The sequence below is a fragment of the Vombatus ursinus genome, unplaced genomic scaffold (assembly GCF_900497805.2).
Source record: "Vombatus ursinus unplaced genomic scaffold, bare-nosed wombat genome assembly UNPS02014894.1, whole genome shotgun sequence".
Classification (NCBI taxonomy): Eukaryota; Metazoa; Chordata; class Mammalia; order Diprotodontia; family Vombatidae; genus Vombatus; species Vombatus ursinus.
The window spans coordinates 2,092,652-2,109,781 of NW_020954672.1; the positions used below are offsets into that span (position 1 = coordinate 2,092,652).

At 37.0% G+C, this 17,130-nt stretch overlaps 1 long non-coding RNA gene across 2 annotated transcripts; it reads left to right on the forward strand.

The window, feature by feature from the left end:
- Positions 1–14,274, forward strand: LOC114028714. 2 transcript variants are annotated; one of them, XR_003567406.1, is made up of 4 exons: positions 1–145; positions 332–413; positions 5,307–5,341; positions 6,616–6,719. It is a non-coding gene; the product is annotated as an uncharacterized LOC114028714 (long non-coding RNA). The 2 variants fall into 2 exon arrangements; XR_003567405.1 differs by lacking the exons at positions 5,307–5,341; positions 6,616–6,719 and adding an exon at positions 13,920–14,274.
- The last annotated feature ends 2,856 nt before the right edge of the window (positions 14,275–17,130 follow it).

Below are 17,130 nucleotides of genomic sequence, written 5' to 3' on the forward strand. Positions count from 1 at the left end.
TGTCAAGAACTCCAATGACTCTACATAAGCCTTATCATATAGGGAGTGGGGCTGAGACTTGAATTTCAAAACAGAACCAAAAAGACTTTATGCAATATGCTACTCTCCCCTTCAATATGGACAATCATCGTCTCCATCTTTCTTGGTAAGAACCACACACGGTACTTCTCAAAGTATGGAATCTGGTGAGATAAGTAACTGCTCGTATTTGTCAAGATGGAAGGATGATGAGAAGCAAATTGTGGTTCCTTCAGCTAATTCCCTAAATTGGGACCAGCTCTCTGTGGACCATGCCAGAGGATCAATCCTTTGTTTCTTCTCTTTCTTTCAGGAGACAGCACAGCTAAGGAGGTCATTCAACCACAACCAGCAACATCTGGACAGGAGAGAGAAGCTGTGACTCTGAATTGCAAGTATGACATCAGTGACTTTAATTATGCTCTGTTCTGGTACAAACAGCCTCCAGGTGGGGGGCTGATTTTCCTTATTCGTCAAGAATCTTATAACTCACAGAATGCAAGGGAAGATAGATATTCTGTGAACTTCCAGAAATCAGACAAATCCATCAATCTCACCATCTCAGCCTTACAGCTGGGGGATTCGGCAATGTATTTCTGTGCCCTCTATGAGCCCACAGTGATCAGTGAGATAGGAGGAGAAGTACAGAAACAGGAGGGCATCTGGGGGAAACATGAAAGCCTAGCCAGGAAGGAGGAGGGCTTTTCACCACAGCTGTGGATCTTAAGAAGAAAGTGATTTCATTCTTAAAAAAATACCCTCAAAGCTTTGCTTGGAGAGCAAGGTCCAGAAGCCACATTCCTTAAAAGTGTTCTTGCCTTTAAATCTTTCACCTGACAGAGATTATAGGGAACAGTTTGCTGAATTGGAATGAATTCTGGTGATGATCACATTGGATAGTCTAGCTAAGCAGGCCCAGAATCACACCTGATTAAGAGCTAGCTTAGCTAGCAAATACAGAGCATCTTAAGGTTTGCAAAGTGCTTTACACATATTATCTCATTTGTTTCTCACAACAAAGTTGAGAGGTGGGTGCTATTATCATGCTATTTTTTATGAATTAGGAAACTGGGGCTGAGAGGTGTTATATGACTTGCTCAGGGTCCCATGGCTACTAAGTGTCTGAGTCAGGATTTGAATTCAGATTTTCCTGACTCCAAATCCAACACTCCATCCACTACCACCTGGATGCCTCTCATAATGAGTCCTCTCATTACAAATTGTTCAGTTTTCAGATCTGGGATGACTCTGACAATCACTATTCTTGATTTTTCTTCACTATACATCATTGCTCTGCTATGAATGGCTGTCATGAGGTTATAGGATAAATGATACTGCTGGGATACTCCTTTAGGGATCCCAAACCTCTTCACTCACTTTATAACCAGAGGTGTGTTGGAGTCAGCTCATATCAGAGTAGATTGTTAAATTTTCAGTGTGAACATTTATACCTTGAAAGTCGGCAAATGCCATAATTCAGGGTTTGATTTGTTGTTTTGTTGATTGTCTAGACTTAAGAAAGTGATAGAAAAAGTGTTAATAATTCAGACTAAACTTCAAAAATGTATCATGTATACATTTTCCCCTGGAGAGCCAGTTGATAAACATTTATGAATACACTTCTGTTTATGACTTGCTTTTTCTCCTGGGGCATAAACTATACTAGGTCAGTGTAGAAGACACGAGATCCCTGAGGTTGTAGGATCACAGAGTTTAGAATGAGGGGGATGTTGGAAGTAATGTAATGTATTCTCTCATTTGAGAGATTAAGTAACTTGCCCAAGGTTACACAGGTAGTAAATAGCAGAGCTGGGATTTGAACTCAGGTTCTTTTCCTTTAAATTCTGTACTCCTTCCACTACACCATGCTGTCTTCAGATCATTCTGAACTGGAACATACCCCTGCTCCACATTCCAATGCAAAACTAAAATCAGTCAATTTTGCCCAATGTGCCATTCTGTTATAGATTCCAGCTAGGTGGCATAGTATATAGAGTTCTAGGCCTGGATTTGGGAAGACTTGGAAGTCTTCCTAGAAGAGTTCAAATCTGCCTTGAAATACTTAGTAGCCGTGTGACTGTGGGCAAGTCACCTAGCCTTGGAATCACAGATTGTCAGAGCTAGAAGGAACTTCAAAAGTCATCTCATCTAACCCTCACATTTTAGAGATAAGAAAATTGATTAAATTAAGATTTATTTTTTTAAAATTGCTGTAGGTCGCATACTTAATCATTAGTAGAGATAAGAATAGAACCCCATTCCCCTGATACCTATTCTAGTGCTTTTCTAGCACACTTCAATACCTGGGTCATGTGTGGAAAGAGATTGAGCTCCAGGTGTGAGGCCCATGGAGGATTTACTAATGACAGAGTGAACTCTTCCCTTGTCCTTTTTTTGTTAAACTTATTATTTTTTTCAGACTTAAGATCTTTCTTGTGGCTATGACATTGAGAAAAAGCCCATCTGTTATCTCCAATTTTGCTCCTTATATTTCATCATCATATACTTCTCAATTCTTTAGTTCAGCAAAAAGCTACTTTTCTATGGGAATAAGTACATATGGAGACATGAATTAAAACATTGGGCATGGAGTTAGAAGGTCTGGGTTCAAATCTTGGCCTTTTATTCACTGTATGACCTCTATATTTCAGTTTCCTCATACATATAATAGATACAAAAATACTAATATCTGACATATACATAATACCTTAATATTTTATTCATTTTGGTGGGGGAAAATACTTTGTAAAGTATAAAATGCTATGTACATGATATTATTATTTTCCATGATTATTGTTGTCATTGTCATCATCATCATCATCATCATCATCCTCGTTACCACCACCACCACCATCATCATCATTGTTGTCATCATGATGTAGTCAGTAGGTCATTTACTAATCAGCAATATTTCCAGAACCCAATCTGCCAGAGTTTTGGGGTTCTTGACAAACCTTCACAGATCCTGTAGTGTTCTTTGGGCACAGAGTCCCTCTCATTTATCACCCTGGTTGTCATTTTTTTTTACCTTTTTACTGCTCCCCCAATCTCCCATGGTATGGAGAATGAGGTGGGCCCTGAGGGGGCTATTGTGATCATGGGATTTTTAAATTTGCAAGGAGTTTTCACAGAAATCTAATTTGATTCCCATAACTCCTTTAAGTACTCATCAGGCTAAGAATTGTAATTCCCATTTTATAAATCAAGACTAGGTTAAATGTCTTCCCCAAGATCACATAGCTAGAGGAGCTGGGAAATCTTAAAATGTTACTACAGCAGAAAACAGAAGCACGGTTAAATACCAGGATTGGAGTAGCTAGGTTACACAGTGGATAGAGCACCAACCTGGAGTCAGGAGGACCTGAGTTCAAATCTGATCTCAGACACATAATACTCACTTAGCTGTGTGACTCTGGGCAAGACACTTAACCCCAATTGACTCACAAAAACAAAAAGAAATACCAGGATTCAGGGATAAAAGATGGGTAGCCATATTGAAGTAGTTTCACGTAGGGGAACAAAACAAGGAAGGTGAAGATAGTCAATCAGTCAAAGGACAGGGAAGCAGGTTCAGAGAAGTAATCGTCATACAGAGTCTAGGCAGATGGTTAGAAAACCAACAATTTGAAAAGCAGAGAAGGCAGAAAGAACAGCTATAGAAATAGTTATGACGGAATACTACTGTGCTATAAGAAATGATGAGCTCAATGATCTTAGAAAGTCATGAAAAGACTTGCATGAAATGGTGAAGAGCAAAGTGAGCTGAACTAAGAGAACATCGTATATGGTAACAGCAATATTGCTTTAAGAATGACTTTGAGCAACTAAGTCATTTTGACTATTATAAATACCCAAATTAACTAAAGACATATGAAGAAAGACACTATCTGTATCTGGAGAAAGAACTGATAAATAGAAATATGTATAGAATAATTTTAAATATATAGATATATGAGGGAAGAAAAAAAGGAGAAAAAAGAAATTTCATGATAACTTTATTATATATTTTAAAAGAATAGCAAATTGTACCCAGTGGATTTATAGTTTCATGTGCAATTATATTTTTATTATACTATGTTATGGAAATGCTTGTTTTATTCCATAAATTAAAAAATAAAATACATTTAATAAAAAAAGAACAAATAGGCACAAGTAACTTCAATGAACTGGAAGCATTTGCTTTGCCAGCCTTAGCTGCTCTTATATTTTCTCTGCCCCGAGCCTGCTTCTGAGTGGTGGCTTACAGAAGATATTTCAAAGTAGCTTCTACTTTTTTTAAAGATTAAAAGAGCTCTAATGTCCAGGACTGGAATCATATCTTAAACATTTTTGTACCATCTCCTACCTTACCTTCGTATGTTACCTTCTACTTTCACATTGTTTATCTATGATTTAAATATAGCTTTCAATAAATTTTTTAAAAGTTGAATTCAATGGACTAGAATGGAATTCCTCTCCTCCATTCAAATAGATCACTTCATAGTTTGACAGCATGAGAATTGTCCAAGTAGCTTTAAAGGGTTAGTCTGATTTTACTATAACTACTCTCTCCTTCATTTATCGGCCACCAATGAAGTTTGGTTCTTTTCAATATTTTCTTCCATATTTTTTCATTGGGTTGTATCAGTGCATCAAGGATCCTGTCTATACTATTCCTTGTCCTAGTTCTTCCCAAAGGACCCGTGATGTTTTAAAATGGGATTCTTCTCTACTTGCTTTTCCACCTTGAGTCTGTATATTTCTGCTTGAAGTTTCATAGACTTTATATGGAGGTGAAATTCCAAAAGATATTAATAAGAAGTGACTGATAAAATCAATGGGAACTAAATTGGAAAATAATCAAGTAACAGCAGTAGTAACTCAATTTGACATAACTTTCAAGTTTTACAAAGTTCCTTCTCTCACCACTACTTGACAAAACAGAGAGTGTATTTGTTGTGAGCTAGAATTCTGGTAGAAAGGGGGTGGTTTGATTTAATGCTCACATCACCAACTGGAGCTGTTGGGAGCCAAAACAATGTGGAGTAGACCTGGATTGGTTTGAGTTAGCCTTGCCCCGAGTATATTGATTTAGAATTCAGCTGTGGGCCCTTTGGACAAGGAATATATAAAGTTAGCTCTAGGATTCTGCTAATAGCTGAATACTAGAGCTCCGGGGAACTTCCCTTATGGCTGCTTTTACTTACTTTTATCTCCTTGTGTACTGATTTTACTGCCTTGTAGATTGCTTCTACCTGAGGCTTGTTGAATATATTTCTATTAAATAAATTACCTGTTTTAATCACCAGGTTTTGAGTGGTCTAGTGCAACCACAACTGGGACAGTAAGTATTATTTTCTTCTTTTTATAAATGAGGAAATTGATGTTTTTGATAGGTTTAGGGACTTACTTTTCCCTGGACACCTAGCTAGAAAATGGCAAAGGCAGGATTTGAACCCAAGTCTCAATTACTCTTTCTATAGCACTAGAGACCACCCTGTCAATGCCATTGGTTTCCAGAAAATAAATGTACAAGCAAGAAACTTTTTCCAGGTATATGAATGTATAAATACATTCCATTGTATAGCTTCATGGAATAGCATACATTTTCTCCAAGCTTTAGCAGATGCAGGTACAAAAATAATGATTTCAAGGTACCATTTCACTTTTGCCACCACCCTTGCTTTGCACATGGTAGACTGTTTCACTGGAAGTGAATCTACTTATATTAGGTGCTCAGGAAAAAAAAAAAAACTTCCTCAAGAGTTTATCTTATCCACAAGAGGAGGCTACTTCCCAGCATAGGTCCTTTAGGCTGGATCCTTTCCAACACAGAACTTTATGTGGCGTGTGTTTCTTCAGTGGGGATTTAACTTTTTATTCTGATTACACCCTCTCTTTGCATAATTTGTGGGGGGACTCACTGGGAGACCAGGTCTAGCCTTGGTCGTGGTACAGCATTTTATTACATAGAGATCAGAGTTGTTTTTTTTTTTTTAAATCAAGGCCATAGCATCAATTCCAGAACCAACTAAGGAGGTGGGCACTTGATATTTCCCATTTGGAACAAAGATACTTTTCTCATTTGTGTCTCCTGGGAGGGAAAGACTGGATCTGTGAAGGAAAAAGCATAGAATTCTCTTTCCACAGGTCTCATTATAATTTCTGGTTCTGCCATGGTGATTACAATCTTGTTGATCTTTGGTCAGAAAAATCAAATTTTAAACTCCAAATATTGTCTGTTGCTGGTTAAGGATGTTTCTTAACTTATTTTTATCACAAAAATGTGGTTTGAACATGCCCAATTAAACAACATATCTTTATCCAGGAAGCACCAAAGGAAATTTAGTGACACAAATAGAAGGTCAAGGCACCCTCTCTGAAGGGAGTATCACTGTCTTTAAACTTAAAAGTTAACTTATTTATTCCTCTGTTGTTTTAGTATGTCTACAATCCCTGTAAAGTTCTGTAACTCCTCCTATGAATCACAGGAAAAATACGTGAGAGCTAGAATAGAGATTTTCAGGCCAACATAATCAAAAATGAAGTTTCTTTCTGTTCAAAGAAAACTTTTGTCCAAATAGGAGAACTCAGCTGTGTACTACTCTGCTTTCACAGGGTCTGTAGGGCACGTTGAACACATACCCAGAGGTATGAATTTATTGACACTCCAGGTGGTAAGTACATGACACTGCCTGAAATGAAAATATTTAAAATTAAGAAGCTGTTGAATTCCAGTTGGAAAAGAGACTATTCATTCATTCTTGATAGATCTTCTTAACAGCCTTCAACACCCATGTAGGAAGTAAGTACCAATCACTAGTTCAGCCTTCGATTTTGGAAGCCCCTTTCTACAGTGGGGTCAGTGGCTCTAGAGATGGAATTTAATGGGTAGATAGATATGTTCCTCAGACATTTTGATTTGGGATGATGAAGAAACCCCAGAGCACATAATAGACTTCTTCCTTCTCCACTTGTATTGTGCCTTAACCAGCCAATCAACCAGAATTTTTTAAGCGATTTTTTTTAAAGGTGTCAAGCACTGTGCTAAGCACTGAATATACAAAGAAAAGCAAAATCAGTCTCTGTCCTCAAGGAACTTGCATTCTAACTGGGGAGACAATATGTATACATATAAGTACATACAAGATTGAAGGCAATCTTAGAGGGAAAGACATTAGCAGCTAGGAATACTGGGAAAGGTCTGTAGAAGATGGTGTTAGAGCAGAGTTTTAAAGGAAGCTATAGATTCTAAGAAGTGGAGGAAAGAAGAGAGAACATTCTAAGCATGGATGCCAGCTGGAGATAAACCGATGGATGTATGGATGGATGGTAGGCAAAGAGATAGAGTGGCTACATGTTCATCTGATACTGTGAAGGACATATGTGCCAATCCAGGGCTTCTATCTCCCAAGGGAAGTTGGAATTCTGACATTGTGGAGTAGATAAGGAAAGACTAGGGAGAAAGCAGGAAAAATGCAAAGAGTAACTACGGCAATGAGAAGGAAGAGAATGCAGAAGTCATCGGAATGGAAAGGATTTGATTAAAGAGATGCATGTTTGAAGTATAGTATCCTTGACCCAGATCCTGTTGCACAGAGTGGCAGAGATGTCTTGGGGATGGTGACAAGAAGTGTAGAGCAACACAGCTAGGGGAGTAGAAGGGTGGCTTGCATAGTGCTTATTCATTTCTTTTACCCAGGAGGGCCTGTGCAAGTTTCTAGGGTGAGTGAGGTAGAATTCTAGGATTCCCTGGGGTCCTGATCCTATGTGTTGGAAAGGATTAGATGAGTAACTGAAACAGACCAGGTGAGTAGTTATGAATATTACCTGATAATAAAAGAAGATTTGGAGTAAAGAGATGGGTCTGGTGTGATAGTACAAACCAGAAACACTTTAAAAAACAGAAGATTATTAAGGACTTCATCACTCTGTTGACAATACACTAAGCTGTTCCCCTCCACCCTCCCTTGTTATATTATAATGAAAAAATATACTATAATTGGCAAAAATAAACTATTGTTTAGCTTTGGAAAGCATGAAGTTGCAATCTTGAGTATCATAATGTTGTTGAAGACTTATGCTATGAACATCTCATAGTGTGTCTTATCTTTACACCTCTCATTATACATGGTCTCAACTCTGCTAAAAATGCAGATGTCATTCATCATACTATTCAGTTCCTAAAATCAAATTATACACCTGGAAGTCACATGATGAAAATATTAGCATAAGGATTCTTAACCTTTGTGTGTGTGTGTGTGTGTGTGTGTGTGTGTGTGTGTGTGTGTGTGTGAAAGACAAGCAGTCTGGTGAAACCTATGAACCCCTCCTCAAGATAATGGTTTTAAATGAATAAAATTAAGTACATCTGATTACAAAAGGAAATAAATTATTTTAAAATATAGGAATAAGAATATTTTAAAAAGCAAGTTCTTAGATGCCAGGTTAAGAATCCCTGCACTAGGCTGAGAGTCCAGAAACCTGGTTGTCTCATATTTTAAGAAAAGATCAAAATGAGTAATAATTTAAACATAAAGGGTGATATCTTAAGCAAATTAGGAGAGTATGAAATGTTTTGCCTGCCAGATCTATGGATAAGCAAATAATTTATGATAAAAAGAAATAGATAGGATCATAGGAAGTAAAATGGATAGTTTTGATAGCACTAAATTATAACATTTTTGCACAAACAAAACTAATGCAGTCAAGATCAGAAGGAAAGCAGAAAACTGGGAAAATTTTTTTACAGCAAGTTTCTCTGATAAAGGTCTCATTTCTTAAATATATAAGGAACTGATTCAAATTTGTAAAAGTAAGAGCCATTTCCCAGTTAATAAATTGTCAAAGGACATGAGCAGGCACTTTTCACAAGAAGAAATCAAAGCTATCTATAGTCATATAAAAATGATCTAAATCACTACTGATTAGAGAAATGCAAATTAAAACAACACTGAGATACTACCTCATATCGATTACATTGACTAACAGGAAAGGAATTGGTACATTAAATGTACTGTTGGTGGAGTTGTGAAGTGACCCAACCATTCTGAAGAACAATTTGGTTATAAAACTATCTATACCCTTTGATCTAGCAATACCACTACTACATCTGCATTCCAAAGAGATTGAAGGAAAAAATCAAAGGACCTACATGCACAAAAGTGTTTGTAGTAGTTCTTTTCATGGAGGCAAACAACTGGAAATTTAGGGGATGCGCATCAATTGGGTAATGGCTGAACCAATTGCAGTATATAACTGTGATGGAACACTGTGGTGCTATAAGAAATGATGAACAGGATGGTTTCAGAAAAAACCCGGGAAGACTTATATGAACTGATACAAAATGAAGTGGACAGAATCAGGAGAACATTGTTCACAGTAACAGCCATACTGTAATGATGTTCAAATGTGAAAGACTTAGCTACTCTGATCAATACAATGATCCAAGATAATTCCAAAGGACTCACAATGAAAAATGCTTTCCACCTTCAGAGAGAGAGAACTTAGGAAATCTGAGTGAGACTAAAGTATACTTTTTTCACTTTCTTTATTTTTCTTGGCCCCCCCCATGGCTAATATGGGAATGTTTCACATGTATAATTCATATTATATTGCTTACCTTTTCAATGGATGAGGGAGTGAGTGGGAGGGAAAGAGAGAATTTGGACCTCAAATTTTAAGAAATGATATTAAAAAAAATAAATAATAAATTTATTTTTTTAAAAAAAGAAACCTGGTTACCAGCATCAGCTTTGCCACTAAATTCTAAAGACCTCAAAGTTACTTTGGTAGAATCACTTAACTTTTCTGAATTAAAATTTCTCATCTTGCGAATGAGGATATACCCAGTCATAACCACATATGTAATAGCTCCATCTCATTTGTTCATTAGCCACACTCATACAGCAGATATCTGAACCTATAATTATTTTCATACTGAAAAGGATTGTTAGGTAGCATGTGATAGCTAAAAATTTGCAAGGGAAGTCAGCCCACGAGGGATGGAAAACTCACAATAACGCAACTCTGTAGACACTAATGGAAACAATTCCAATGAGGGAAGAATGAATAGATTTTTGTCTGAAGAAGCTGATGTGGATGCATAGGGAAGCCAATTGAAGATGGGATCAAGGCCAGTGGGAGGTTAAATAGAAGAACATGGCATGATCTTATAAAAAGAGTGTCAGGAGGACTAAAGCTCAGAATGTGCTGAAGCTGGTAATGAAGTTAAGGATAGCAAAAAGGAGTTATTTTGGTGATATCACTCTTAGAGCACTATATCAACTGTGAAGTATTATTTTATTTCATTTTTTGTCCAGACTTCCCTGTGATTTCATTAGTGTAGGGAACTACCAATGAGTAAACTCTAATATAGTTTCTTAACTTGGGGTCTGTGAAACTTGCATATAAAAATATCTTTATTTCATAATAATTAGTTTCCTTTGTAATGCTGTGTATTTTATTTTTATGCATTAAAAAACATTATTCTGAGAAGAGGTCCATAGGTTTCACCAGACTGCCATAGTAATCCATGACACAAAAAAGGTTTAAGAACCCATGTAATTCTAGCTGCTCAAATCAGAAACTATTTGGGGGTGTTGAGAAGTTAGGTGACTTGCTAATGGTTACACAGCCATTTTGTGTCAGAAGCGCTAGTTAAACATGGGTCCTTTGGACTCTGACCTCAGCTCTTTATCCACTATGTCACACTACTTCTCACTAGTCGTTGTTATTATCATTATTTCGTAACTGGGACAAAACTTGTGATTTAATCAGCAGAGGGAAATCTCAATAGAAAAATTGCCTGCATAAATGTGGTATGATTCATTTTAGAGTGTTGCCTGGGGGTACCAACAGGTTAAGAGATTTGTCTAAGGTCACATAGTCAGAGTGTCTTAGAGGAAGGACTTGAATTCAGGTTTTCCTGACTCTAAGTCCAGCGCTCTCGTTATTACGCTGTGTTGACTCTTATTCCATCATCATCAACAACATCGTCATCATCCTTACTACCACCACCAACACCATCATTTTTCTTGTCATTGTCACCAATACCCAAGTTTCTAAGAAGTTGTGATGACTTTTGTGGCATCTCTTGAAGTAAAGAGGATAGTTGTAAAAGCTGCAAAAATTGGGAATTATCCCCAAGTGTCAACTATATTTATATTCTCCCCTGGCTGTGCCATAAAAGGGATTGTTCTATTTAATCTCAATAGTAATTGACAATTACATTAATACTTCTGTTTGTGGAGGCAAGATGGTAATCTTCCTACAGTGACTAAACATGTGGATAGTTTCCTTAAGTCATAGGCTATAGAATTATGCTCTTTGTTTATTTAGCTCTATTTTGGATAACGTGTCTTGGCCAGAGTGTTATAACTATTCAGTACTATTATTGGAAAGAGAATCTGCTTTTTCCTCTTTTTTCAAGGGTCAACTCAGTTTCTCATTCCTTCATGTGGCTTTCATCAATCCCCTTAATTGTTGATGTTTTCTCTCTTCTCAAAGATTTCTTGAATACTTGTTCTGATCTCATTTTTACTCTTTCTTCCTTTTCTGGTATTTACTTATCTTACTTATGTATTTACTTATTTTATTTACTTATTTACTTATGCCATGACCCTCCAGGATGATATAAGTTCCTTGGAATCAAGAACTCGTTTACTTTTGTCTTTGCATCTCCAAATGCTTAGTAGAGGTCCCTGCACATCTCTCATATGATAAATAACTCACAGATTGGTGAAATCAATCCCTTCATTAACCTACATCCCAATATATCATTAAGATAGCCTGAGGTTTAGAGAGATTAAATGATTTGCCCATGATGACAAAGCTACTAAGTGTCAAAGGTGAGATTTTTTTTGTTTTTTTGTTTTTAGGCAATTGGGGTTAAGTGACTTGCCCAGAGTCACACAGCTAGTAAGTGTCAAGTGTTCGGTCTGAGGCCGGATTTGAACTCAGGTCCTCCTGACTTCAGGGCCGGCGCTCTATCCACTGCACCATCTAGCTGTCCCCTCAAAGGTAAGATTTGAACCGAGGTCTCCTAACTCCAACTTAAACATGCTGTTCACATCTTCTCTCTAGGCAGATGACTGATGAGGTAAGGTGATAATTATGGCTGGTAACTAATTCTCTTTCTCCTTTTAGGTTAAAATAACTATATCACAAAACTTTTTAATCTTCAAAATGCATCCATACTGCTAAATATAAATATAAATATGTTATAGTGCAGTCTATGGCAAGAAAATAAGTAGTATCATCAGTTAAATAAATAGCTTCCCAGAAGAACATGGATTCCTAGCAATAGGCAATCACAAAAAATAAATATCACAGTGTCAGAGACTTCATCTACTGTCTCATGTGATATCTCTTATTCTTATACAGGCACATTTCTATTATGTTTCAATCTCTTCCCCAAATTTGTAACCTTGTAAAATATTTCATATGTAAAAATTAAAAACAAAAAGGCATATAGATGCAGATACATAAGTGTGTGTGGTTGTATATATACATATATATGTGTATATATATGATCTCTATTTTTGGCAAGCATGAAGCATCTAGATTTATGATTTCATTGGCTCAGAGAACTCATGGTGTGGAAGTTCTTTGCACTGTTGCAGATTGGCAATTCATTAATAACCAATAGACTTAGTTGTCTAGAGAACTGAGATATCAAATTACTTGCCCATAGCTACAGTTGTGTCAGAAAAAGGACTTGAACCTAGATTTTCCTGACTTTAAGACCTATCCTTTATCTGTACTATGTGCTCTCTCCTGACCTATCTCTCATAACTAATGAATTCACTATTACTTTCCCGTATCTTTGTACCTAGACTATGGAAATCCATTAAATGATAGATACTGTCTGCTCCAAGCACAACTCTAAGAGAGATAGCCAGCTCTAAGGCTTTTTCTCTCCCAAAAAAATGAAGGGAAGAGAACTTGACTCACACAATACTTGATCTCTTCTGGGATCGCTAGCTGATATCTGCAACTCCATTGTCAACTCGATGGTCTTCTCTCTTTACTCTGTGAGACCCAGGGGACTCTACAGGACTTTGGACTTGCTGAATGTCACTAAGCCCCTTAAGGCCCTCTTCATAATCCAAAACTCTAACAAAAAATCTACCTTAAAATTTCCTTATCTTCCTAGAAGTCTCCTCAACACAATCCTGAGCCATACCATTGGTACAAAGCCTGATGGGAAAATGTATCTCAAGGAAATTTTTCAATGAGCAATCACTCTCTGGGCTCAGACATTCTAGGATATGTAGTCTTATTTAGACATGCCTGTTATATCACTACCTTTACCTTATTACACTATCTTTCATTAGCAACTGGTTTAACTGGATTTGATATCATTAAAAAAATCTCTGATTATAGATCTCTTCAGATAATGCCTATAAATTTTTTTTTCAATGTCTATAAATTGAGATGTAACAGAGTTATTTCTTTAACAACTAGCCACAAGATGGCAGTAACTCCAAGATTCCTTAAGGTCATGAATTCTTGTAGCTTTATCTATATTTGGAAGAAGTAACCCAATTGAAAAGGAAGAATAAGTCTTGCTCTAATTGGTTGGCAGCCATTGAGACTCTCTGGTGTTTGCTGGAACTAAAGACAAAATAATGAGTGAAAACCAGTTTCTTTGATTGGGAGTCTCAGTAAGCCTGTTGAGTTTGAGAACTGACTGCTCAGTGGTTCTGGGGAAAGAATGGCACAGTCTATGGCAATCTCATTAATGATACTGTGGCTTCAGCTGGGCTTTGAGTTGAGAGTTTTTGGAATGGGACTGGGCGATATTGTCTATAGAATAGAAGCTCAGTTGGGTTCCTCTATCTCTCCGGTGTTTGTGAAGTAAAATGTAAATTCTGGGAAGGCACAATCTGATGATCAATATCCTATTTGTTTCTCAACAGGGGCAAGTGGCCAAGACAAGGTAGAGCAGAGTCCTCCATCCTTACACATCCAGGAAGGAGAGATCATCACACTGATTTGTAGTTATTCAGTGGGAACTTTTAAAGATTTGGTATGGTACATGCGTAATCCTGGAGAAGGTCCTGCATTTTTGCTTTATTTGTTTTCAGAAGGAGGTGAAAACAGAAAGGGAAGAATAAAAGCAATGCTGGATAAGAATAAATGTCATAATATATGCCTAAATATATCTGTGCTTAATTGTACCTTCTTGGGGGGTGAGGAGCAAGGGTGAAAAAGAACAAAGTAAAAAGTGCACAGCTGAGAACAAAGGAAAACTTACAAAGAAGCAAAGAAAAGATGGATGGCTCTGAACACAATGTGTAGTATTTATTATATAGGCTTTTTTGAAATGGAAATTTATTGCTGTATATTTTGAATCCTCTCTTACGTTCTGCTGTGCACATGATGATGCTTTTTTCTTTTATTTTGTATTTAAGTTTTAATATTTAAGCTTATAATGTTACTTTTTCTTTTCTTATTGTGTATTTTTTATATTTAAGTCTAAAATAAATTTAAAAAAAGAAAAAAAGAATAAATGTAATGGCTCCTTAGGAATCATAACCTCTCAGTCCAGGGACTCTGCCACCTATCTCTGTACTGTACAGGCACATTGTTCCCATAGAAACATGCAACTTGTATACAAATCTTGTAAGTTGGGCTCCAGCAACCAGGACAGAAACACATGTTTTACTGTTTATATTTTAAAAGGAAAATGTATACATCAAGAGAGACTATAGAATTGGGAGGTTGTTTTAAATCAAACTTTCTGGGATAGTTAGAAGAAGAGAAAAAAGAGAGGCAGATTTCTATTGCAGTGGAAAGAACACTACCTCAAATCAGAGGACTTGGATTCTGTTTTCTGCTCTGCAGCTCACTACCAGTGTGATCTTGAGCAATTCCTTTAATAACTCCGGACTTTAGTTTACTCATTTATACTATGGAGGGTGGGCCATTTTCTGTTTGAACACAATGGAAATATATTGACTTAAGAACCTACAAGGAGTACACACAGACATATACTCACCTATTTCATTCAAGCAAGTGTATGCCTCAGTTTCCTAATACATGCTGAAGCTCTCAGGCTCAGAAAGAGGATCATTAAGTCACACACCCATCAGGTGAATGGGACTTTAACACAGACTTTAGGATTTGCAATCATTGCATTCCAGTAAGCTCAATCTAGGGTTGTTTCTTCACTCACCGGGGATGCAGGTTGCCCAATTGCCCAATGTCCTTCTAAATTCCTTAATAATAGATACTTCAGGGCTCTCTACCAACGTAAATATAAGTCAATGTAAAATCTCAAGGTACTATGATCTCTTTCTGACTCTTTCATACATTTCAACGTCCTCTTCTGTCTCCTCAGTTGTTAGGATGTCAAATTGTTTCACTTAATCCTGACAATCCCTTTTCTGCTACACTTTCTTTTGAACCAAGCGCAAAATAAAACATGCAGTACTGTCCCCTGATGATCCCCGCCCACCTCCTCTTTCATTGAAAAAGTGCAAAGTCTTATTCCTAGGTAAAAAAAAAAAAAGGAAAAATAATGAATGTGGTAGGAGTGAATTTGTATTATGTAGCCTGGACTGGTTTCTCTTCAAGGCGAAAAAGGTCATTTTCAAGGTCATCATTTGTTTGATTTCCTTCCCATCTGAGGCATACAAGACTCAGCTTATTGGGAATTGATGTCTGAGATTTTAGTGAAATTTCCATTGATATAAAAGATATCTTTCCTGATTTAGAGCTTTTAGTTGTTTTCATGAATGGAGAGGTGGGAGAGAACAGCATTTTATCTGAATTCATATCCTTTTTAACTTTAGCTAGTGTATCTTTTTGAGCCATTCTAAATATAGTTGTTTTTATTTTATTTTATAGTCTATCAGAAAGAAGAGAAAGAATAGGAATGCTTTGAGAAGGGGTAGGCTAGGCTAGATTGAAAGTTTTCATGGAAAACCATGAAAAATGCTTATGTAGACCAGTCCAATATGAAATATGAAGTGAATATAACATGGAGATTGATGGCAATACATAGCCAAGGTTAAAGGATGGTGCAGTGGAAAAAGGATGAACATGAGATTAGGAGACTTGGGTATGAGGCTTGTCTTTGTCACCAGCTAGTCAAGGAACTGAACTTCTTCTAGGAGTAGGTTTTCTCACTGGTAAAATATCATTACTGATATCCCCCCACTTTAGAGTTGAGATCTGAGATCCCTGGCTAGAAGGGTATGTTAAGGAAAATGAGATTTCTTTGTTTTCTCCTCTACCTCTGTTATTTGAGTGGATATTCTGATTTCTAGAATGTTCCTAAATATCTTTTCCTCCTCTCCTTTTATGTTACCTTATTTAATAATCTTCCTTCTACAGAGCCTTGACTGAGATGACTATAGATCTGGCCATCTATAATGGTATTAACAGAAGCCACAGAGGAAGGAACAAAGATGAAAATGTAGGAAAAATATTTCTTGATAGCAGAGACCTGGGAACTGCTTAGCTTCAGGTTTTCTCCTCACAGAGAATACAAGCAAAGGAGAAAATCTTGGCACTCCAGGAACCCAAAGCTTGTTCACCAAAGGCTTAGATCAGGATGTTGTGGAGAATCAGAACTAGGAGACTTGGGACTTACCCCCCTCCTGTGATGTCTGTCTGTATCTTTCTGTTTATTTACCTATGTATCTGTCTGTCTGTCTATCTTTTCATAGCCTTAGGTGACAGGAAGTCATGTCAACATGGCCAGAGGCTACCAGGAAGCTGAGTCAAAAGAGGTGTAATGTAACTTCAGCCTTAGCCTTCTAGGTCTATCAAGTTCTATAGACAGCATTGTCATCTTTCAGGGAAAAATAAAACAAAACAAAACAAAACAAAACAAACTAGCCTAACCCCTGAAGGAGAAGGGAGTTGGGGTAGGAACCCTAGGAAGTAGTGTTCCTGTCACAAATAGTGGTAATATCACATGGACTAAATGTGCAAAATGAGGAAGTTTGGGAAACAGCCAATAGGTAATCTCTTTTCTTTGATGATGCACATATCTTAGAAAATTGTTGGGGGAACTGAGAGGAGGGGTGGCTAGGTAGAAGAGAGGAGCAGGTATATGGGAGACAAAAATAAATATCTATCTATCTATCTATCTATCTATCTATCTATCTATCTATCTAT